The sequence below is a fragment of the Syzygium oleosum genome, unplaced genomic scaffold (assembly GCF_021117445.2).
Source record: "Syzygium oleosum isolate NSW1041296 unplaced genomic scaffold, Sole_v2.1 Sole_v2.46, whole genome shotgun sequence".
Taxonomy (NCBI): domain Eukaryota; kingdom Viridiplantae; phylum Streptophyta; class Magnoliopsida; order Myrtales; family Myrtaceae; genus Syzygium; species Syzygium oleosum.
The window spans coordinates 2,038,275-2,062,076 of record NW_026607530.1 but is presented as its reverse complement, the minus strand read 5'-3'; the positions used below and the strand labels follow the sequence as shown (position 1 = coordinate 2,062,076).

Below are 23,802 nucleotides of genomic sequence, written 5' to 3'. Positions count from 1 at the left end.
CGATTGCCGGCGAGCGGCGAAATCAGCGGCGGCTTCCCGGTGCTTCCGCGGCGGCCCTTGACCGGAGGGCGGCGACTACGGCGATTCGGGGCTGCAACAGGGCTGGTCGGCGGTCCTCACCGAACGAGAGAGAGAGGGACAAGAGAGGGAGTGGGACGGTGGTGGTGAGACGGCGAAACCGGACGGCGTACGGCGGCACGTGCTCCGACGATCCGGCGGTGGAGAGGCAGAGAGGCAGAGAGGCAGAGAGAAAGAGACTTGGCTTGTGGGGGAGGAAATGATCAAGAGAGAGACAAGGGCAATAAATAACTTTGACCAATTTTTCAAAATTCCAAGATTGCCCCTTAATACTTGGCCCTCATTAATCCCTATCCAATAATGGAGGGGCACTTTGGTCATTCACTTTGCTGCATTATTGGGCTGATATAACCTTAATTTAATCCGCAAAAATCATCAAAATTCGGAATGCCCAAAAATTAGTCTAGGGGTAAAATGGTCATTTTCCGATTTCGAGCAGAAATTCCATTTTTCGACCGTACTAACCCCAAATACGTGTGGCCACACTAAAATGACATCGTCCTCGAAAAATAGTCGCTCACGACCCAGAAATCGGACGTCCAAGTCCGGATCCAATTCCGTGATCAAAATTGCTCAATTTAAGATTTTAGGGTCTCTCACTAACGGGCGGCTGTTTAGGGGTTACGCGTATCGACTTAGGGTTACTCGAGTCGTGACGGCCTCGATGACCGGGAGAACGTGAGGAATTATCACTATTTTCGGAGGTCGCGATCGTTCGGTTTAAGTTCGAGATTTGTTCGCCACGCGTACTCTCGGTCGTGCGGAATCACCCGCGATCCGATCGTACGTCATCGGCCAAACTAAATCTGTCACCCTCCTAGAATCGGCCCACATTGGCCCAAAATATTTCGTCGTCATTTCTCGGAATCGGTGCCCGAATCGCGATCGGGTCCCTGGTCCACGTACCGTTTTCTAATTAGCCATTCCCTTCCGGTTAGTATCCCGAGAGAACTCAATTTCGGGCGAGACTTACTAAAATTAAATGAGGAATAATATCAATATTATTGATCCCGAAAATAAGTCGAAATTCAGGATGTTACGTGATCGGCCCGACTGACTAGTGATTAGGGAACGGTCATGGCTCGGTCGATGGATCGGCCATAGAACGACTGACGGATCGGTTGTAAATCAGTCCACCGATCGAACAAAGGAGAAACTAGATCATTTGGTCATGAAATGGCTACTTGGTCACGAGAATTGACTAAGGGATCGTCACGGATCAGTGAAGGATCACAAATCGTTCTGCCTGGTCATGACCAGGTCGCGGGAGATTCTGCCCGGCCATGCCTCGATACATGGACAATCCAAATTGGCCAAACGTGGTTGTCTCCCGATCGAAAATGCGTTATTCCCTATTTGGTTCTCAGTGACCGATAGCGAATCATGATTCGAGTGAGTCCGATCATGGATCGATCATGCATCGGCCATGTATCGGCCAGGGATCCTTGGTATGGATCGGGGACCCGATCGGAATGGGTTCGGGAATTGATTCAATGATCCGATCGATGGTCATAAGTCCTAACATACCCTAGGCTATGTGCTGGGACAAGGACGACCCTCAACCGATCATTGGACGATTGACAGACCATGGACTAGTCATGGACCGGTCACGGGCCCTTGTAACAAGGCCCCAGACCAATCGCGAATGGGGCAATTCGGTGACCCCTATTCTTAGGCCATAGGCCAATCCATGTGCCATGTCTTGTGTAGGGCCAAGGACAGGCTCTTGGACCAAGTTTGAGACCGTCGGACCAGGCCGGACCAGGCTAAGGACCAAGCCATGTATCAGGCTTTACGCTAGGCCGAGTGCCCGGTAGGGTACCGGACACGACCCCGGGCAAAGGCCTGATGACCGACGGCTGCCCCGGTCACGATGCCGGCCACAGGGCCGAGCACCCGGGCACTGACTTATGGTCGGACTGGGCAGATCTACCCCTAACCGAAGCACAATGGGGGAAGGTTACCAACAAACCTCGACATGGTCGGAATGGTTTAGTTGGGTGTACCTCATGATCCCTCGTTCGGCCCTCGAATTGATCCGAATGGTTGGTTTCCCATGGGCGGCTTAACTTAGAAATGGACAAATATTGGAATATTCTAGAATTGCACATTTAATGTGCAATGCTTAGTTGTCCAAGCTAAGATATGGTCATGATTGCCCTAAAGATTAGGCCTATACCCTAGATTGATGATTCGGCATCTATTTGGACCAATCAAAACGGGCTAAACCCGACGCCATCACGAACCTAGGAAAATAGGCGCCACCTCTTCTTGGTTCATTAAATGGCCTTAACACAAGGCCATTGAAGTGTCCCAATAAGATGCAAACAAGTGGGCCGCAATCGATGACCTTACAAACTTAGGCGCGCCAACTCGACGCTTAGGTGGCCAACTCGGCATACCACATGGGAATTAATGATTGGCCCATGAAAACTTGCCATCATGACACTTGAGCCTATAAATAGCAAAGCCCCCTCCCATTTCCTCCACCTTAGGTGCCACTCTCCTCCTTCTCCCTTTTCTTTCTCTCACCTTTGCCGTCTCACCTCCTTAGGCGTGCGACCATCAAGTTCCGATAATTCCCGAGGTTCATCAAAGTAAGTAGAACTTCCTTCTCCTAGTATTGTAATTTTCGTTATTGAGGTTAGGCGGTGCTCACTTGTAAGCTGTAGGTAGATGGACAGCTTTGTGTATGAATTGTGAAAGTTGTGATTCCGATCATGTGCTTGAGTTATTGCATGATCAGAATAATACCGAGGTTCGTCTCCTTGAGTTCAACGCAAGGCAAAGCCGCCCATAGCCATAAGGCGTGAGTCGGTATTGAGTCGTGCCGATTTCATGTCTTAGATTGGTGCGGGGACGTTGATACTTGGCGATTGAGCCGAGCCTCGAACTTAGGATCATTCATGGCATCGTGGTTATTATTTTAGTCTTACACACCCAGGATGAAACCGAGGGTTGCTCGACTCAAGTTCGGTGTCGAATGTGGTCGCCCAAGCCGTCAAGGCGTTGACAGGTATTGAGGCGTGCCAAGCTCATGTCTTGAATAGGTGCGGGAATGATGTTGGACGACCGACTTAAGTCGAGAACCCGAGGTTCATCCATGGCATATTATAGTGTTAAGTGATGCATGAGCATGGGTGTGCCTTCAGGCTATGTATGAGTTGGCTAAAGAAAGAAGATAAGAACTGGCTTGTGTGATGTTCTATGCATGATCACTTAAAGAAAAGTAAGAACCTTCACCACCTCAAGTGGTGACGATGCCCCCACACCAATGGGATGCCTGGGTTTGAGCCCGGATGCCTCGGGGAAGCTAGCCCTCGAGATGCTCCTGCGCCAACGGGATGCCCTGGTTGAGCCAAGATGCCCAATATGAAGCTAGAATTCTCGGTTGAGCCGAGAGGGCCTAATCGAGCCAAGATGATGTTAAAAGAAATGCTAGAATTCTGATTTATGCTTGAGTAATGTCTATGAGTGTTCTTACATTAGTTGAAAGTCGGGCGGCTAAGGATATTGCATATAGTCAAGACATAACGTTAGAATTGCTATTGATCTGCCATCGACACTGTTTGCGTGAGTGGCTCTGGCTAGTCCTTGATGATGTGTTGCTTTGCTAGCCGAGAGTTAGGAGTTTTGCTTACTGAGTTCCTAAAACTCACTCTTTACCTTACAGGTTTGTAGGTATGGCTAACCCGCCTCCTGTACGTTTTGGTCTCCCTATAAAAATGAAAGGGTCGACCGTAGATGTAATACATGTCAAAGCAGATATAACTTATCGGAAGTCTACTATTACCGTTTGAGTTAACGAGGGATAGATTGAGTTGTTCCCTCACCGTTACGTGGCTTGGTACGTCTAGTCCGACGAGGGCTTTATCTGCCCCCTTTGAGGGTATAAGGAACCGATGAACCCAAGTGACAGGACAACGTCTGACGGGTCAGACTAAAGTCCTTAATGCCAGCCAGTAACAAGAAGGGTTCCCAATTTTGGAAGCCGCAGTTGTAGCGGAGATAGGGATACCCTGGCCTTTGTTATCATGTAAAGTAGGCTAAATCAGGAAATTAATGTATATACAAAACTATCGATGTAATGCAGTTGTATGCTTTGTATGTATGCAATCCCATGATCTTCCAGATGATTTTGTCGGGGTTTATGTGTTTACGCTTCCGCATGGGCATATAAACAAGATAAAATGAATCGGGACGGCGACAAGCATAGGATGTTGCAAAATAACCAGTAGCTCGATCCCCGAGATGGGGGATGTGACATAAATTATCAATGCACTAATAGTAGGACTAGACCATGAGTCGATTCAAAGATCGTGCAAGAGTCAACTATTCAATTAGGAAGGGCAATGGAGGGTCGGGAAATGCGCTCAACTAGAGTACTCGACCATGGGAAAAAAATAGCTCAACTATAAGGATCGATGCGGGACGACCTTACGCCGTCACCAGTCAATTAGTGAAAAGTTATGGATAGATTAGGCAAGAGTATATATAGTCGGATTGCGGGTGATTCCGCATAGTTATTATAGTAATCTCGAATGACCCTAAGCCAATTTCACAAGACCACATACCTCAGATAAATAATTTAATTCCGCCCAATTACATAACAACCGAGAATATTCCATGAGTCGACAAGACTCAAATAAGGATTGATTTCCGAATCAACCATGAGTCACACAAGTGACACCCCAAGAGGCCGCCTAACTCGAATAGGTTGTATTGGGAGCGCTTCTCATTGAAATTTAACCACGAGCCTTGGTCCGATTACGGGTTTTCGATTAAGGATAGTTCGACAACTTTCCTTTCCAGTTTAGTTAAGATAGTTCCTCGTGAATGGTTTTAGGCCTCCGCATCTTTGGTCTTGGAAAAGTGGGCCACCTATTGGACCCATGGGCTTCACACCCAAGGAGTAGGCCCAATGGACACACGCCTATTGGAAGCCCCGATTGGGTGAGTCAAGCCTAGGCCCAAAGTTGCCAAGCCCAAACCCAAGCCCATTTCAAGGCATTAAATGCATTTGGAAGTTTGCACATTATGGCAATATTTAACACTAATCACATTAGGATTTCTTCATTAATGCTTGATTCTTATAAGATTGCTCTTGATACCTTCTTTTAATGCTTCAATGATGAGTTCTTTGGACGCTAGTTGGATGAAGACCAAGTTCTTGTCTTCCAAGAGGAGTGGGCACCTATTGCACAGGAGGTGGAAAGAGGAGAGGTCTTCTAGTTAGCTTTCAACATTGGCCATCTCTCCTAAAAGCTAAGCATGAAGAGACTTTAGGACAACTTGGGGAGAAAGGGTGAAGATTGTTGTCCTTGGTGATCTTGCAAGATCACCCCTTCACATCTTAGAATAGCATGGCTATAGGCTAGTTGAATGATGGCAAGAGGAGTGATAAATGCAAGAAGCCTTCTTGCCATCCTCTCTCTCTCTCTCTCTCTCTCTCTCTCTCTCTCTCTCTCTCTCTCTCTCTCTCTCTCTCTCTCTCCGGCCATCGCCTCCACTGTCACTGCCATCCTTTGCCGTAGCCGTCGCCGTCGTCGCCCTTGGCCGCCGTTGTCGTTGCCGTCGTCATCCCCCACTGCCAACCACGCGAGCCTCCATCGTCGTTCGTCCATCATCCAACCTTCGTCAAATAGCCTATCCCAGTTTAGTAAGTGGAACCCCTAATCTTTGGCTAGGTGGTGCGGTACGTATGTTGGACGTAGTTTCGGTTGCGATCCCGTGATTCTATGAGTTATCTTGTTGGTCTTGAGGAGAGGAGCATCATGTGCCAATTTTGTATAGTTTGCTCATGACTTGATTCCGATAGGTAGTTCTAAGATGAGTCGCTATTTGATTGATGATTGTTCTAATGAGTTTTCGTTGATTTTTGCATGTGTTTTATGCACGACCCGAGTTGTCGGAGGAAGATTGCGATGGTTGTTAAAAGAACGTGGATGCACATCAAGCCGAGTCTCTCGTTGGCTCGGTGGTATTGAGGCGTATCGTTTTCGAATCAAGTTAGGCCTAGGTCGATGCTAAAACGTCTCGGAAATTCCACGAGTCTTGTTTCGAGCTCGGCATATCCCATCGACTCAGTTCCGAGTAAGTCACAACACACACTTTGTTGCATGTGGTTGAGCCCTTATTGCATTGGCTTAAATGCGAAGATAACAAGCGATAGGGTGCTTGTTTGCACGTGTGGTCACACGAGGGAAGTCGTCACTGATGGATTTTGGAGCGATGCCCGATGGATTTTGGATGCCTTTCACAGGTGGATTTTGGAACGAAGCCCGACATGATCGGATGTCATCGTCAAGGGAGGTTGAGACGTTGCCGGGTTCGACGGGGCGGGACGATGCGCAGCTAGTTCCTGAGAAACCAATGAATTTTGGTTGGCCATTGAGGTCGTAATAATTAGAAGCCGTGTGCTTGTGATGGTTGTAATATGCTTGAATTGTGGCATATATATGATTACGCATATTTGCCTTGAATTGTCACGTGTGAATAATTTAGGTGCGTGGAGAGGCCACCTATGTAAGTAAGCAAGGCAAAGCATAAGCTTTGCTATTGATTTGCCATCGACATGTTAAGCATCGAGATTACGCATTTCCGATGCTAGGCATCCTCCTACACGAGGATTAGGCATTACACTTATTGAGTTAATACTCATTAGTTGTTGTGTACCACTTTTCATGCCTGTAGTCATGAATGTGCATATCGTCCGCTTCGGGATGCCAGTGACATTGGAATGGACGTGATAGAGGTTGTGGACCTAACCACTGATTTGACCTATCAAAAGTATACGATCACGCTTTGGGTCGATGAGGGATTGAATCAGTTGGTTCCCTACCGTTTCATAGCGTGGTACGTGTGGTTTGACGGGGACCTCACCGGACCACTTCAGGGTTTCGATGGACCGTCCGGTGGAGATGGCGAAGACCCACCGAATTTGGCGGTGGAAAGCCCACCAAATGGCACCGTGGGCGACCTCGATTATGATCCTAAGGAGGAGTCGTAGAGGGACCGATCACCTATGGGGATACCACCTTTTTTGTATATCTGCCCTTGTAGATAGAGAAGCTAGGACTACCTTCAACCCCGACCTCTTTTGACACTAATCGGAAAGGCCTGAGTAATGCAGGGCGTGTAATTTTATGTTTCTAGGTTAATGATGCAATATGTATATATAAGTGTGGTTTGCTTATGCGTGTTTTCCGTTGTCTGTTTGTTGATTGCAATTGGGGATGTTGATTGTCGTGAAATAACCCTCGACGGTTGTCGTATACCCACGGCTCGGGGAGCTCAGGGCGTGACAGCTCTAGGGTAAATATTGCTGGAATATCGTGACTAGTTGCTATTGGGGTTAAATTGGGGTTAATTTCATATTAGTTGGTTGATTTTTGGGGAAAATATCGATCTTGAACGGGGATAAACAATATATCTTTGCCATTTCTATGTTATAGAATAGCAATGCTCGTTTGTCTACTGCAGATAAAGAATGGTGTAGCAAAAGGCATATTATGATGTGAGTTCGCGAGTTATTTGGGGTCTAGTAATTGGAAGTAGAGTTGCAAATGGGTGGCTTTTTTATTGAAAAATATGCCCAACCCGATCAACTTCAGGCCCGATTTAAAGGTTTAGGCCTAAACAAGTGCTCTTGGATTACCATTAATTTAACTTTGGGCTGGGTAAGGCCCGAAATATGAGTGACTTGAAAAAAAGAGAGAAAAAGACGCGAAGAATTTCTAATCATTTCCGATCTTCACAACACTGTTGGAAATCAACGCAACACCGTTGAGAAAGCCACGGGCAGCTGAAGGGAGCCTCCCAATTCTGAGCCATCACCACCTCAGCCTGAGTGGGCTTCTATTGAAAAGTGTTCCGACCTTTGTCCTCCTCCACTGATCAAACTCGAACACTATCGACAAATTGCCTGTGGGCTCTCGATGGCGTTGGCGTTCCAAATTTTCCTCGATGAAGAAAATTTAGTTTTGTTATTTCTTTAATCTTTCTAATAAGGACGTAGGAGCCACATTGACTCAACTTGGCATTGAACGGTCACATAAGCATTTCTTTTGTCTTTTAATGGAAGGTCCAATGTGAATGAATGAATCATAGTTCAAGAATTTGATTGCTCAAAAAGACAAAAACATTCAAAGCCGACATTTCACAAACCGATAAAATTTTGGGGCTTCCGGTAGCGTTATTCCATATCAAGATGATAACTTGCAAAAGAAAAGTGGGAAGTTTTTGGCATTTGTCGTCTAAACTTTGACATTGCTATGAAACATTTCTCTCGATGCCTAAGAGATGGATTATATCTTACGTATATTGACGTTATTTTACTACGTGGAGGGCACAATCATTGGTCTGATTATGTCAATAATACCAAGTTTAGGCAAAGCAATAATTGAAGGCATGGTTGGACTCGAACAGAACATTATGATTAAGCACCGTTTTCAGGAGAATAAAACTTCAAGATAAACCTAAATACTAAATTAGTGGGGCAAACGTGAAAGTTGCCTTTATGACTTTTGGTGGACAAACGTGATGATCAACATCGGCAAATTTCAAGCTACTAACATAAAGAAAAACTAGTGCTGAACATCCCAAGTGCCAAAATTTGGCACGGGGATACTTAAGTGCCAAAAGTTTCAAAAGGAACACTTAAGTGCCAAAGTCGAAGAAAAATGGATTAATTAAGTGTCAATGGTGAGAAATTCTGACCAAATTGCCTAGGTGGCATTTTCCAGTGACTTTTTTTTTTTTGCTCACGTGGCAATTCTTTAAAAAAAATTATCCATGTGGCAATTTTAAAAAAATTGACCACATGGCCTTTTTTATTAAAAAATCACCACATTAGCAAAAAAACCACAAAAATCAATTAAAAATGTAATAATTTAAAAAAAAAAAGGGAAGGGGAGAGGGTTCGGCGAGGGCTATGCAGTCCTCGTCGCCGCCGCCCCACCATCGCCGGGAAGGGCCAGCGATGGTGAGGCAATGGTTGGCTGGGGTCGTCAGGCCTTGGCCAGTGCCCAGCAACTTTGGATGACCATTGGCGAGGGCCTGCGGGCCCTCCCCCAGATCCGACGAGGGTCGCTGGCCCTCGCCTAGAGAGGCCAAGGGCTACCGGCCGTTGGCTAGGGCGAGCTCGCCCCATTGGGCGAGGGCCCGCAAGCCCTTATCGGTGGTCAACTAGGGTTGCCGGCCACTAGCTAAGGCCCAGCGACCTAGCCCGACCCTCGCTCCACCATCGTCGGGCCTTTCCAGTGATGGTGGGGCAGTGGCAGCGAGGATTGAATAGCCCTCACTGAACCCTCCCCTTTTTTTAAGTTTTTTATATAATTTAATTAATATTTATATTAAAAGCCACGTCAGTATCAAAACGATGTCATTTTGGCTGAGTCTTTGCTGATTCAGCTTTTCCGTTAGTCACGTAGGCGAGTTATATTATTAAAATAAGCCATGTCAAATCTCCAGCGCTCTTCGCTGGACTGGGCACTTAAATGTCCCAGTTTTCAAAAAAAAGTGGCACTTAAGTATACCTTTTGTAACTTTTGGCACTTAAGTGTCCCCCGTACCAAGTTTTGGTATTTGCGCTGTACTTTTGCCAAGAAAAATCATTTAGGCAAAAGATATCGCATATCTCTTTTTCGTAAGATATATATATATATATATACACTTCTTTTAATTTATATATATGTTTTTTTATATATTGTTTATTCTCTTATTTAAAAGAACTATAAGAGAAGCAAAATAATGGTATGGTCAATCCTTGAAAATAATTACCACCTAGTCCTAAACTGATTGTACGGATGCTAATTCAGTCCAAAACTTTTCAATTTTGTTAATTTCGTCCTCAACTTTTGCTTGAAATTTTGAGTCATTCTGGCCAATTTTCGTTGGAAATTGCTAATATAGTTAGAAGAACTGAATTAGCAATTTAAAAAATTTAGGATTAAACTGACATCTGGACAATATATTTAGGATTGATTGGACAATTTTCTCGTTAATCATGTATTCATACTTCTTATGTGACTCAACTACATTTTTAATGAGGCATGAAAAGTAACAAAAATCATTCTCAACTTTTTATTATTGTTTATTCCATGTCTTCAATTATTTCGAGCATATGTTTTATGCTTCGGTGTCAAAAAAGATCAAAATTTTACATCTTTGAGATTTAACAGACTATTTTGACCAAAAAAAAGAGGATAAATACATTAAAAGTCTTAAAATTTGTGTGCAATTAAGTTTTAAAACTTAAAAAAAATGTGCGATTGAGCAGGCGCCCGAAGGCAAATCAGGAAAATTAGCAAATTCATCGTCCCCTCCTTCCCTTCCGTTTCCGCCCCCACAAAGTCGCCGGAGCTTGCGATCGCCATCCGTCGCGAAAATCTCTACCGAGACCGCAATCGATCTCTCCATCTCACCGGGCGGTCGCGCCATTTTGATTGAGTGTGATTGTTTTGCGTATTTGGAAAGGTAACAGAGATTGGAATTTCTTTTGCTGCGCGATGTCGTTTTTTTTCTTTTCCTCGATGACGCTGTTCGATCCGTTCCTCTTGCAGAATAATGTGGAGCAGAACAGGTCGTGGTTGAGGGTGATGGTTGTTTTGACAATGCTTCATTGCCGCAAGTAGGGGCGAGAGGTAATTGCAACTCGTGTTCATGTATCAATTACTGCTCTGATCCTCTGGCTCAATTCGGATTGGGAGTTTTGACTGTGATAAGGTGCGAATAGACGAGGCGCTAGGATTGAGTAGGACGGTTTTGAGCTTGGACAGTGAGATTCGTATTGTGAATTTGGCGGCTTTAGGTATTTCAGGGTTGGGGGAAATCGTTGACTGTGTGGTGGAGCTGGAGTGCCTGATTGAATGGAAGGCAAAACTATAGCTGAATGATCCCTCAGGTGTAGATTTCGATGTTTTCAAAGCATATGACTGACGGTGTTGTGTTGTATTTGGTTGGTTTTGTTAAGCTCTTGGATTACCGAGTTTGGATCGATGCCACAACTGGAATATGGTCAGATTGATCGAATTTCCTTAAATTTGTTCCATACTAATTTCATCCTGTTGTTTCTACTTTGGGGATAAATTTGTTGAGTGTCTCACAGCGATTAACTATCGGCTATTCGGCTTTTCTTCAGTCAAGTGATGGACTGTAGCCTGTAGGTTTCAGTGGAGTAGCTTTTTATGGGAAAGAGGAGCCTTATGTTGTTTACTTATTCCCCTTTCATCACATTGCATTGAATATATAGCTCTTTTAGTTCACAAAGTAGGACGGTAGAACTATGCTAAAATATTGATTTGAGTTGATGTTTCCTTGAAGTGTTCCTCTCACTTGATTGTCGAAATAGCTTGCTAGAGACATAAGAAACTTGCTTTGTTGCTTGTAATTGAATGATCTTGTGACCGTATTTTCAATCTGAAATTTTATCAATTGGTAAATGTAGAACTTTAAGTGAGGTCCAAGGCTCACAAAGCTGTTTACAATCACACTCTTTTGATGATGGCGGTGGAGTATGCATCTGTTGTAAGTGTTCTTTATAAAGATTATCCCATTTACCTAGAGCTTCTTGTTATTACCCTTCAGGTTTCACCATTTCTATACAATAACACTGTAACTAGATGCAAAGCTTTTTATTTTGCAGGTTTACATGTCAGATTTTACAGAACTTTTTAGTTGGACATGTCCTAGTTGTGATGGAAAGACCAAGGTAATTTAATATGTTTTAATAAATTCTAACTTGACATTGTTCCTAATGTTCTGTGAAGAATAGATCCTCAGTACTAAATGGCCAATTCTTGAGATGAGATTCTGTGGGCATATATGCTGCTTCCTTTTAGTAGCTCCTGAACTGGTTATTAATGCCTTTTGATCTGAAAACTGATGTTCGGAGTCATTGAACTGATGGTGGACATTCAGCACTGCTTACACAAGTATTATTTGGTCGCAGTGGCCTACCAATCTGCAATGCTTACGATGCCTCTATGTTTGAATTGCATCTAATTGTTTATATCTATTTCTAAATGTACGAATATATTACCTGTAGGCATACGTTGGGGTGGCCAAGGACCTAAATGCTGTGGTTATAGCTTTTAGAGGTACACAAGAACATAGGTATGCATGTTAACTTTAGCAACTCTTCCCCTTACGAATGACATGCAAAGTATTCGATGAAAATTTAAGTTAAGAAAAGCAGCCTCCTGTGAATGCGTACACAAGGCCCATGGGTCGGCTGTCCATAAAAAGGGAAAAGGTGAATCATTTCCACCATGATGCGAAAGTTACCTTCTTGTAATTTTAGATTGGTTCATGAGAAGATCACATACTTCACTAATTTTGTTCTGTGAAAAATTCTGTCACCTCTCTTTGTCATTTGAGCTTTTTAGTTAGTGATTACTTCTATTTATGTCTACAGCATACAGAATTGGGTTGAAGATCTCTACTGGATAGTGGAAATAGCTTGACATACTACCCTGGCTTGCATGGTGCCTTGGATAGTTCTAGAGATGATATGCCTCTTGCAAGCTATGGATTCTTTTTGTTTGGATTGAGTTACAGTCTTACTCTATTGATTGTTGCTTAGGTTCATCATGGATTTTACTAAACTTATCACAATATGAAAATTCAACCTGGTATTTTGGATGCTGTTATAAGAACCAAGGATTTATATGGAGACATCAATGTCATGGTGACAGAGCATTCTATGGGAGGGGCCATGGCATCCTTTTGTGGACTTGATCTTATGGTAAGATAATTAAAAACTGTTAAGAGTCATCTGGAATTGTGAATTTTATTGGTTTTTTTTCTATTGCGTTCTTCCATCTATTCAGATTATAATCTGTTAAGAGTCATCTGGAATTCTCTGCCAAATCTGTGTTGAAGAGTCTAGGCTCTTTATGTGGATCTTGAACTTTCTATTGCTCTCATATTTATACTCACAATTCATCATAGACAGCATCTTGTTTTCTTTCGGTTTTGGTTGGTCAAACCATAGACAAAACACAAGCAGAGTGGGGGGTGCAAACAGCCATTTATGCTAACCTCCAATTGTTGAAGTATCTAGCAGTGTGAATTGAGTCTTACCTGTTAAGCTATGGAGCTTCAAGTTGGTTGAATACCTAAATATAGTGGATAAGGTCACCTCCAAATAATCATTACAAAGTTTACTTGCTGGAAAATTTATGGAATTGTTGATTTGTTTATGGTCTGGACATATAACTTTTTAAAGCACTTGAAGCTCAAGTTTTATGTCATGTAATCTTGAAGTGCTAAAGCATTTTAAGATATATTATATATCAATCCTAAATTTGTGTTTTGTGTATTGTTTCTGTCTAAGTCTCTCTCTAATCAAAAGAAGTAGCTCCTCTTCAGTAGGACTATAGGGCCAGATATGTTGTAGGCTCGAGCCAATGCTAAGATGTCTAAATTATGCCTTTTCTCTCAGCTTTATTGGACAGAGAGTTCCAGTGTACTTTTGTAGGCACTTGTTGCACAACTGGTACCAGAAATGGTGCCCAAGCCAAATTCATGTCCCATTGATTCTCTTCTCCATGACAAGTGGTGATTTTTTAGAGTTAAACTTTATCTTGAAGTCTGATTACACAAATGTTTGTGTGGCCTATGATAGGATCATAGGTTGCATGAACTTTAGACTATACCCTTTCTCAAAGTATTAGTAGCAAGTATAACATCTTGTCCTAACACTTTTAAATGATTTAAAATGTTATTTTTGTTTTCTGGTTTCTCGCTGAAAATTTTGTCGAGCCAATTGCGACATCATGCCCATGTGTCGCAGTCCTTTTTAAGATTGAGTTTCTCATCCGCTACTTGTGGCAGTAAGTTTTGTAGTTCAAGGGGCATTTTCACCATGAACCAGGAATTTTTCTTTATGTTATTAGCAGGATGCGACTCCCCCCACCAACATCCAAGTGCTTCTTGTGGAAGCAATTAAATGCGCTTCTGTTGTAAATTCATGCCCAATCCCACTATTCCATATTATTAATACCCTTTTGTGGTGCTGAGGGTGGGTTTGGTTTTGTTGTGTGTGGGGTTTGGTGTTGGGAAACTTATGGATGGGATCTTGACAGAGTTAACGCTATACCTTCAACCCTTATGGAGACAAAGGGTTGTTCTATTGTTCACCTTTGTAGGTGAGATGCAATATATGGTTATTGATGCATAGTGTTTTTTTCCCATCTTGAAAGGGCTATTGATGTATTAACATTCAAGTTATTTGGCTGTCTAATTATGTGTGCTGAAGCTGTCTTTTCCACACCAGCATTCACCTGATTTGCTTATACAACTGAAACACTTTATTTCCTGGTTAATCATGTAGCACGAAATATTCGGGTTTTAACATTTGGACAACCTTATATTGACAATGCAGTGTTTGCGTCTTACTACAGTGACCGCGTACCAAAAACATTGCGTATTACTACTGGACATGATGTTTTGCCTCATTTGCCTCCGTACTATTTTCGGCTCACACAGAAGACATACATACCATCAATTCCTTAGAGAGGTATGGCGTTGATCGTGACAGAATATCAAATAAATTATGGTGCATTGTCGATGCTGAATTTGAGGTTTGCTTCGCATTTCTTTCAACCTATCTAACAAGTGAAGTATCATATATTCCGATATTGTATGTACTCTCTCTTTTTTCAGCGTATAAATTATGACTGTCTTGTTTGTTTTTCTTCTTAACAAAGCAGGGTAGTTTGTAGGACTCATTACCTTTAAAAATATTTGAGTAATTCTCACTCCTGCAAAAGCCATCATGAGTTTTTCATACCGATTCCAAAGTTTAAACAAGTAATACTGTTTACTATACTCTCTCTCTCTTCTCTCTCTCTCTTAAATTATGTATGTCTATATGTCTACTAATGCATATAATTATTGGTGACTAGCTCAAAGACAGCCACGGATAAACATATTGATGTGAGATAATGAGAAAATGATTTGATTCCACCTGCTTCTCTAATAACTAATCATGCTCGTAACAGTTTTCACGTGTAATTGGAATCTTCCCTTTGTTGTAGGTATGGCTGTATAACATAGGATTTGGTAGACTAGTTTATCAGACTGAGAAAGTTTGTGATACCTCGGGACAAGATGCATCATGCAGCAAGTAATGAGCTAGTTTCAGTCGAAGCTACTTGTTCAAGCAATTATTTTGTGGATTTATCATGCTAGATGCAATTAGTCATGTTATAGACCAGCTTGTTCTAGAGAATGTCCGTCCTTTATTACCAAGAATATTTGTGGACAACTGATGAGGGTATTTTCCTGCATATTGGTAACTGATAACAGCATTGTAGACCATTTAGTCTTTCTATAGTGTGGAATTAATGGCTGAGACATGGGGATCATGCAAAATCGCCACGGACGCACTATTGACGGAATGTGGAGGCGAAGATGTCAAAGGAAATCTTATGCTTTCCAGGAATCCTTTTGCTTCTGCATTGAGGCCGCGCTCAGACTCTGACGCTAAGAGCAACTTCAGTTGAAATGCTCCTGGGTTAGTTCTCAAAGATCATCAGGAACCTTTGTGATGAAGTTTGGTCATGAAATGCATTCCATCGATCTATTGTCCATATCCATCACAAGGTGCATAGAAGCTCCACTCAAATTTACTCTGAATGTAAATAGCACAAAGTTGAATGTATCATCCTTGTAAGTACAACTCCATGGTTTCAATTGAATGAATGTTTTCGCAAGTTTGCCTGTTGATCTAATTTTGGGCCTGGGGCTTTGTTTGCCAAACTTGATGTGTGGATGCTGAGCTAAGCTATTCATAGTTGAATCACGCAGCTATTTTCCTTCTTTTTTTCTTTTTCCTTTTTTGGGGGTTGAACTCATGTTGAACTTCACAAAATTGGTAGATGTGTGAATTTTGCAACTGTGAGACTTGCATGGTTAGGCAATTAACTGGTTTTTAAAAAAGTGAAACAAAGATTGCCTTGGCAAACCACTTCTCAATCTATGACCTTACCTTCTCCTACAGGCGCATTGGCACATGTAACGACCCGGTCCAACGAGGGCGGGGAGTGGTTGCTAGGGCCGGTGGATTCTGGCCTAAGCAAGGAGCGGCTTCTGACAAGCTTTTAGGATGGCAAGGGGGCATGTCTCTTGTCCCACATCGCCTAGGAGGGAGTCCTGGGCTAGTTTATAAGGCTTGGGTTCTCTACTCTGTGTAACGCGTTTTAAAGCCGTGAAGGCCGAGGTCCAAAGCAGACAATATTACACAGTGATAGACCTCGGGTCCTTACAAATGGTATCAGGGCCGACTCCCGACCGCGTGTGGGACCACAGTGGGGACACTGTGCCCGAAGGGAGGGAGAATGTAACGACTCGGTCCGACGAGGGCGAGGAGTGGTCGCCGGGGCCGATGGATTCTGGTCTGAGCAAGGAGCGGCTTCTGGCAGGCTTTTAGGATGGCAATGGGGCATGTCTCTTGTCCCACATCGCCTAGGGGGAGTCCTGGGCTAGTTTATAAGGCTTGGGTTCTCTATTATGTGTAACGCGTTTTAAAGCCGTGAGGGCCGAGGCCCAAAGCGGACAATATTGCACAGTGATAGACCCCGGGTCCTTACATCACGTAAGACTTCTTGGCAGAATTAAGTACTTCAACTATTTCCTCGCAGGGAATTATGCAGATGAACTGTTAAATCAAGTCATCTTGGAAACAGATGTTGACCTTTTCTTGCATCATATCCACTGGCAACCTCCGCCAAAGTTTAACTTTTAGGAGGTAAACAATTTATATCATCTTGGCTTTAATACGTAAGGATGATCATATTAGCCTTTGGAACGAGAGTTGTAAGCTTTTACCTTCTTTTTCTGATTTGAAGGAATTAATATTAGTGGAAACCTGAAAACCAATTATGACCATTCAAAGCACATATAAGTCCTTGACCCTGTATGATTAGCTAGAGTTTGTACATCATAGTAAAAGCTAGAGTACAACACCAAAACATTTGGAAAGAAATACTGTTACGTCGTCTTACTCATATTTTCCTTTACTTGGTTAGCTGGTTGTCAATTATACGCATTAATTGAGTTAGCCATGGTTTGCTTGCATAAAAGATTCCGTCACTTATTACCAAGAGAAAAAGCTCAAGCTATCATACAGGACTTTTGTCGGGCAACGATCTCCTTGTCAGTGTTGAAATCTAAAGCTCCTTTAGGATAATCAAAAGGTGAATGAAAGAGCCTTTGTCACTGCTTAAACCTATGCATTTGATTATAACCTTCATTGTTTTAGCTGTAACATAGTTAATTTTGATAAGGCGCGGGTATCGGCTTCAAATTTAAAGTACAAACGGGCAAATTCCAAGGATCTCACATAAATGACCAACATGTAAATTAACAAAATTAGTGCACTTGAACGTAATAATACTAGCATCAGTTTGTGTATTCAAGGCTTGTAAGAGCTCCAGGTGATTGAAAGTTGTGTAGTTAATCATCTTCAATATGAACAACGTGAAGAATTTTGAGATCCTTCAATGCTTGATATTCAGGGATTTCCGTATCGATGTCCAATCAATCAGGAGTTGCTTTTAAAGATTCCAGTTTTCCTAAGTTCATCCCGTAGGTTGCGAAGTTTCCTGTAGTGCTTCACATTAAAGGAAGCTTAGTGATTCAATTGACCAATGGATCATCAATTTGGACCTAGCACTTGATCATCAATTGACCAAGGTTGCGAAGTTTCCTGTAGTACGTCAATCGTTCTAAATTAACATGCAGAGAAAAGTCTGGAGTTTTATAAAGGTGATTTGCATCCCATTAGATCCATGGTTTCTTTGCCATCTGCAGCAGAAAGAGCTTGCTAAGATAAGTTTTGGATATAATGAGATACAATGCAATGTATAATAAGATGTTCCACAGCATTTATCTTATACCTTAATGTGTGGCTCCCACCATTCCATTTCTCTGTAACTTTCTCGGTGACAGATGAAAGATTATATTCAATTATTCGTAACAGAAAAATTGGTTATTTTGAATATGAGAGGAGTGTCATACCCGCCATCGCAATTCAGGAAGGAAAAGTGACTTCTTTTGGAAACGCATTTTGGAAGGACATTCGATGGTATGTTGTGCCAAAAAAGCCTGGTTTGTGCACGACGGTCTTCCATAAGTTCAAACTGCAAGTTTACACTATCAACTTGAGAGAATCTCAGGTTGAAAAGTCTCCAAAAGTCCTGGCAGTATTGTCATCGATGATCAAACTTGAGACGGAGAGCTTCGACTTTGTCTTTCTCCTGCCAAAAGGAAAACACATCACTTCCAGTTCATTTTTTTTTCAAGGGTCGAGTAAAATCCTCCCATAACTTTACAGGACGTTAAATATTAGTGCGGTAGATGAGTACAGTGCTAAAGAAATTGGAGTACCCGAAGTGAATTAAAGGGGCATATTACTTGTGTTGTTGAACTTGGAAATAGATCATAGCAACCTTGCTTCTCATCAGCAAATCTAATGCTTCTTCGTGATTCCACGGTCTACTCTGCTTCTTTATTTCCATACCACCATTTTGACAAGTGATTTCTCTTCCTGGGCCTGTTAGCTGATCATGCATCCATATCTAGTTATCCTCAAGAATCGTTATCAAGGACATGTTCTCTAGGACTTCTATAGCTTCTTCTAGAAAAGGCGCAGGCTCATTCCTGCATGATTCATGATGTCTTGTCATATCTTATTTACTTTCTTTGAAATTGAATATACAAAGTCAAAGAAAATTTCGACTTATTTCAACTTACCATTAACTTTTGCATGGAGAACTCTTTCCAACTTCTTCAAAGTGACAATTCCACATCTACATGGCAAGTTTCTCACAATTCCACCGGCCTTTATGTTTCGGAGTTAGTTCGGGCCTTGGCCCGACCAGCCCATTAAACTGGACCGACCGGAGTTCACCTTAATTAAGACTGGGGAAACGAACTTGTTTGGAAGTTCGATGTTTGCTTTTTTCGTTGACTTGACTTCGAATGAATCCGCCCCTTTATTTGGGGGCAAAAGTTGATTCTCATCCCCGAAATTTCTGCACCACAAAGTCCAGTGATTTGCCGCATTAAGAAACGTACATAATTGTCAACTTGGACGGGCTGGAGTCATGCTTCGAGGAAGCATCCTTACCGATCGATTTTGCAGCAAAACTGGCCCACGACTCTCTGTGCATATTCTGTGGTAAAAGGAACAAAGGTGTTGATAGTTAAGGTCCGCATCTGTACGAAAAGTTTATCTTTTCCTTTGAAAAGAGGAGTTTAGGCAGTGGGATCCCACCTATTTTCTCCTATTCCCCGAGCTTTCGAGCTAGCGGAGGAAGCTCAATTTCGATTCGAATGGAAGGAGTCCAATTTTAAAAGAAATCCACAACGCTACTTTTAGACTTCCGTTTACTAAAAAACGAAAGTTTAGTGGAGTGTAATCAAAGGTGAAGCTATCGGAGAACAAATTCGATCTTCCATCGATCTTAATTCAAGAAATTTGATACTTCTCAAGAGTCTTCTTTGACTCATCAAATCATCTTGATTTAATAACTTCAATCTTAAATTTTTTTGTTTTGGTCACACTCGGATTTATGCCTAAAAAGACTTTGGAACTTATGAATTGCATAATAGAACATATTTATACTTTCGGATCTAGCGAGATTTTATTTTCTTTCATGATACATGGAATGTTTAGTTACCACGAAATTGATTTATAAAATAGAAAAATACTTGCAAGTAAACACCATTTGTTAAGAAAAAACTTTTTTTTAATAATTTATCAATTGTGTCATCAATCAATAAAAAAGTTAATGCCATCTAATTTACTTAAATAGAAATGGAATGTGCCGCATACATATAATTTTGCGATGTATCGAAATACAATCACTAAATTAAGAATTGCATGAGATTGGTTGATATGATTTTGATAAGGACGCCAACAATCTAAAACCTAAGCTCCCCGTGTCTCGTCTTAACGCGGTATTACAACTCTCGGAAAGAGAGAAAAAAAATAAGCGTGTGGGCGGTGCGAGGAGACCGAAACCAATGATTGACCCAAGTCAAGGTCTACGAACGCTCGGGCTACGAACAGTCCATGATGGAACAGCTTGCTCAAGAAACACCTTTTCCATGCTCTTTCTTTTACTTCTCTTTTGGACCTCTCTTTCTTTTACTTCTCAACCGGGCGCTTTTTTCACCGAACACTTTTTCCTTTTATTTTTATTTTAAAAAAAAATCGAATTTTTAATTATTTTTAATTTTTAATTTTCATTGTTTTCTTTTCTTTCATCTTTTTTTCCTTCTTCGGTCTGTCGTGGCCATTCGGCGACTAGCCATAAGCGACCTCGAGCCTTGCCATAGGCTGGCGAGGCTCCGCCTCGCCTTGCCCAAGCTCACCGCTCAAGGTCATCGGGCGAGCTCGGGCCTTGCCAGAGCGGCGAGCTAGGTTGGGCATGGCTCGAGCCTGGCCTAGCTAGCCGAATCTAGCGAGGCTTGAGCTCGCTTGACAGCCTCGCTAGATCCGGTGAACTACATAGGGCTCGAGCCTCACTCGAGGTCGCCGAAGAGGCTCGAGCCATGCCTGGCGAGCTCGACCTCGTCATAGGCCGGCAAGGCCCAACCTTGCCGGTCCACCGAGGCTCCATCTCGCTTGTGGCCGGTTGCACCTGTATTCTCTTCTTCCTTGAGCTTTTGAGCTAAAGGAGGAAGCTCAATTTCGATTTGAACGAAAGGAGTCTGATTTTAAAAAAAATGTACAACGAGACTTTTGGAGTTTCGTTTACTAAAACAAAAGTTTAGTGGAGTATAATCAAGGGTGAAGCTATCGGTTAACAAATCCGATCTTCCATCCGTCTCAATTCAAAGAATTTGATACTTCCTTAGAGTCTTTTTTTTTTAACTCATCAAGTCATTGTGATTTAATAACTTCAATCTTAAATTTTTTTTTTGTCACACTTGGATTTATGCCTTAAAAAACTTAAAAACTTATGAATTCCGAAATGGAACATTTTTACACCTCCGGATCTAGTGAGATTTTTTGTTTTCTATCGTGAAACATGGAATGTTTAATGCGCGCATGATAACCATTTTATTTCTATTCCAAAACTATTTTTCTGTTTCATACTTGTTTCTGGAATAGAAGTCCGTTCGGTGAAACAATTTCATTTTTTTTATTTCTAGAGCAAAATTTTAGTCCAGAAATAGATTTGGAACATAAATGAGAAAAAAAAATTTCTACTTCACTATTTCTAGAACACAAATGAGAAATAAAAACTCTTCTCATCATTCGTCCTCGCTACTAGTCAGCCACCCACCCGCCGGCCACCGCCGCCGCCGGCCTCGCTGTCCGCCATTGCCGATCGCCGACCGCCTACCGCCGTTTGTCGCCCGCCGCCGCCCGACAGGGAGAAATTCTATGTCGTTATTAAACGCGTATTTTTGCTCAGAAACTCATCTAGGAATAGAAATAGAAAAATCTCTTTCTATTCCAGAAATCAATTTCTAACCAAAATGGTTATCATTCACGCCTTTAGTTACAGTGAAATTGATTTAGAAATAGAAAAATACTTGCAAACAAACACCATTTGTTCGGGAAATTTTTTTTTCTTAAATAGTCTACCCAATCGTGTCGTCAATCAATAAAAAAAGTCGATACCATCTAATTTAATTAAATGGAAATGAATTGTGCCACATACATATAGTCTTGCGTTGCATTGAAATATAATCACTGGATTAAGAATTGCACGAGATTGGTCGATGTGATCTTGATAGGAACGCCAGCAATCTAAAACCTAAGCTCCCCGTGCCACGTCTTAACGTGGTGCAAGAAGACTGAAAACATTGATTGACCCAAGTCAAAGTCTAGGAAGCCTTGGACTACCAACAGTCCATGATGAGCCAGCTTGCTCAAGAAGGAATCCCACCAATAATTGACCTTAGTCAAATTCTACGAAGACTTGGACTACCAAGGGCTCATGCTTAAGCATTGGCGGGGTCTTCTTTTCCACATCAGGATGACCCACCTTCTCTTTCTTTGCTTGTATTGCTTTATATCTTTTCATTATCACTTTGCCTTTTTTACAAGATTTTCCTTGGATCCTCGCGGCCAGTTTCGCCGTGAATGACTGGTTGAGGCCCCCACCAAGTCAATTACCATGAGAATTTGTAAAATAACATGCGTTCACCGTTTTACATAACAGATGTCATTTCAATTAGAATTGCTAGCAATATGTAGATTTTTCTTTGCTTGTAATGCTTTATTTCTTTCCATCATCACTTAGCTTTTTATGTTTCTTCTGGGCAGCATTTGATAATATTATTTTTTAGCCATCACCATTTGATAAATGATTCGGACCGCAATGTCAACATTTTCGAGTGGATTTTCAACGAAAAATTATAAAATAACATGTTTTCAATGTTTCGTACAACAGACTTCACTCCATGGCACTTTTTTATTTTAATTGCTAGCAAAATCCGGAGTAGGTAGCCTCTTGCGGTAACCAAAGTGCAATCTAGTTGACCAAGAATGCGATATATCACGAGGAAACGAAACATATCGACATCCGGTGTGCGTGATAAGGTTGTTAAGGGTATGGTTACGATGGAGAAAGTACTTATGGCGGATAATCCAACGGATATGTTGCTCAAACTAGTTCCTTTGGCCAAGTCCGAGCATTGATTAGCGTTATCACCATTTGAGTTGCTTAGGCGGAGTTGGTGGTGCTTCATCCCTTATTTCCTACACCGAGTACGCTCACATAAATTTAGGAGTGTTCGTCATTGGTTCCACCATTTTTTATTTTTATTTTTTGGTCGAAATTTGGGCGGTGGGCTTATTTGGTCACTCTTGGTGGTGAGGGCAAGAGGTTTTGTAGCGTTTGGCATAACACTCTTCTAAAGATATGAAGGTAGAGATTTGTTGAGTTTTGACTTTCAAATTGGCGACAACGGTTTTTCGGACCATGCGTATTTATTTTAAAACGGAAGAGGGACTATAAAAGGGATGTGTTGCATGACACATCTAATCCTAGCCTCCACGTTCTCTCCCTTCTTTGTTATTCTTATCTTTGACATTTTGGATTGTACTCTTGTACTTATTGTTGAATATAGTGAAACTCCTCTCTCTCTCTCCCCATGTTTTCCCGTCTTGGGTTTTCACGTATATCTTATGTCTTGTGTGGTTTTGATTTTGCTTTCATCCTTCTTATTTGTGCCTTGATTTGTGCATCTTTTGGTGTTGTTCCATAATATATCTATTTATTTATATTTTTTAGGTATATAAAAATGCAATCACTTCACTATGGTTGCAAGCTTTTTGAGTCAATTATTTTCGATTTCAAATTCAAATTGATTTAATAACTTAAGTTATTCAAACTTGAAAGAATATAACTGAACTTGAATAACTGACGAGTTACGCTTAACTATGAATTATGAGACCCACTTCTCTTGAGTTGAGAGAGAGTTCAAGAAGGCGACTTGCTATTACGTATCGACTCTTGCATGCTCCCCGAATAATTATGTTGCATAACACAGTGTCGCACGAGATAATCTTTTCACTACCAATATCAGATTTAACATTAAAGTTACATATATACCATTAGCATTAAAAAGCCTCTCTGTTTTAATAATACTTTCATCTGTCACAATTCACAGCTCCATCATTGTCTTCCAATAATTTCTCTGATTAAATATGTGAGCAATACCATCATCAGCATTGAATATGCGTGTAAAAGAGTA

The 23,802-nt window shown here is 41.8% G+C and overlaps 1 pseudogene; it reads left to right on the top strand.

The window, feature by feature from the left end:
* Positions 1-10,610: 10,610 nt before the first annotated feature.
* LOC115693954 (lipase-like) lies at positions 10,611-15,587 on the top strand (annotated as a pseudogene).
* Positions 15,588-23,802: the final 8,215 nt, after the last annotated feature.